Source organism: Propithecus coquereli, unplaced genomic scaffold (genome assembly GCF_000956105.1).
Source record: "Propithecus coquereli isolate 6110/MARCELLA unplaced genomic scaffold, Pcoq_1.0 Scaffold232, whole genome shotgun sequence".
Taxonomy (NCBI): domain Eukaryota; kingdom Metazoa; phylum Chordata; class Mammalia; order Primates; family Indriidae; genus Propithecus; species Propithecus coquereli.
The window spans coordinates 3,581,466-3,583,186 of NW_012147864.1; positions in this window are offsets into that span (position 1 = coordinate 3,581,466).

Sequence of the window (1,721 nt, forward strand, 5' to 3'; positions counted from 1 at the left end):
GCCTGTGGTCCCAGCTACTGGGGAGGCTGAGGCAGAAGGATTGCTTGAGCCCAGGAGTTTGAGGTTGCTGTGAGCTAGGCTGACGCCATGGCACTCGCCCCAGGCAAGAGAGTGAGACTCTGTCTCAAAAAAAAAAACAAAAAAAGACTCAGCAGCTGAGGATTTCAGAGGGACAAGGGGCTAGGATGAGTGGAGGGGCCTTGCAGAGGCTTAGAGTAGCCTGGGGGTCTTGGGCCACACTGTGCTGGGAAGGACCCTATGATCTGCTTCCTTGCTGGCCTGACCTGGCCTCAGTTTGATGCTTGCTACAAATGCCAAGGCCAAAATTACCCTGAACAGACAGCTCCAGCCTCCCTAGGAGATTCCGGCGGACTCCGGGCCCAGGTACTGGGGGTGACTCCCTCCCCTACCAGGAGCCAGAGTATAGACCTGGGCGGGGGGCTCACATGTGAGGAAAGAGGAAGGGAAGAGTTTAGAACATTTTGTCACCCTAAAAGGCAGCCCCATATCCACTTTCAGGAGCTCCCATCCCCCGGCACCCACGAATCCACGTCCCGTCTCTGTGGATCTGCCTGTTCTGGACATTTCATATAAATGGAGTCTCACACTGTGTGTCCTGTGTCTGGCGTCTCTCACTGAGCACGATGTCCTCAAGGTCCTTCCATGCTGTAGCCTGTGTCAGAGCCTCATCCCTTTTCATGGCTGAGTGATATTCCATGGTAAGAATGGGCTACATTTGGGTTGTGAATTCATCCCTATAGCCATATCTTTTCTTTCATTCCTGATATTGGTAACCTCTGGCTAGAGTTTTATTTTTCAAAGAACTAAATTTTTTTTTGTTTCACTGATTTTTCTCTATTCTATCTCTGCTGTCAATGTCATGCGTTTTTGTTCTGATCTTTACAATTTCCTTCTCAATGGGAGTTCGGGGCTGATTATATGTTTTGATGAAGGGTTTGCTGGTGTGCGGGTGTGGACTGCCTCTCCCCTACCCTTGGTGCCACACCAAACGCCCAGCTGTGGGTCTCCTGAGGCTCTGATGAAACTCACGATCCTTCCCAGTGAAATGGAAATGCATGCACTTCGACACACTCTCAATTTTGCACATAGTTTTGGGGCATTCCCACACCTTGGGCTCAAACCCCCCGCCTGGAGCTCAAATCTGATGAGCTCATCTGCCAGTTTTAAAGAGCCTCCTGTATTCATTCATTTAAATACATGTTGGCACATCCCGACAGTGGCAAACCAACCAAGAAAGGCTTGGACCGCGCTATGGAATTAATCCCATTCCTGTAAACATCTGCTTGTGTGCTTGCAGGGGCATTAAAGTGATGTCACCTGGGTTTGGGTCCCAGCTCTGCCACTGCCTGGCTGTGAAATTTTGAAGAAGTGACTTTCCCTCTAGGTGCCTCAGTTCTCCCTTCTGTGACACGTACAGGACACAGCACCAACTTTACCGGTGGTAGTGGTTTACACAGCAGGCCCTCCCAAAAAGAGATACGTCCATCCACATCCTAATTTCTGGAACTTGTAAATGTGACTTTATTTGGGAAAAGGGTGTTTGTGGATAAGATTTAAATCAAAGCTTCCCCCCGCCACAATATTATTTTATTTTATTTTATTTTTGGAACAGTGTCTCACTCTGTTGCCTGGGCTAGAGTGCTGTGGCGTCAGCCTAGCTCACAGCAACCTCAAACTCCTGGGCTCAAGCAATCCCCCTG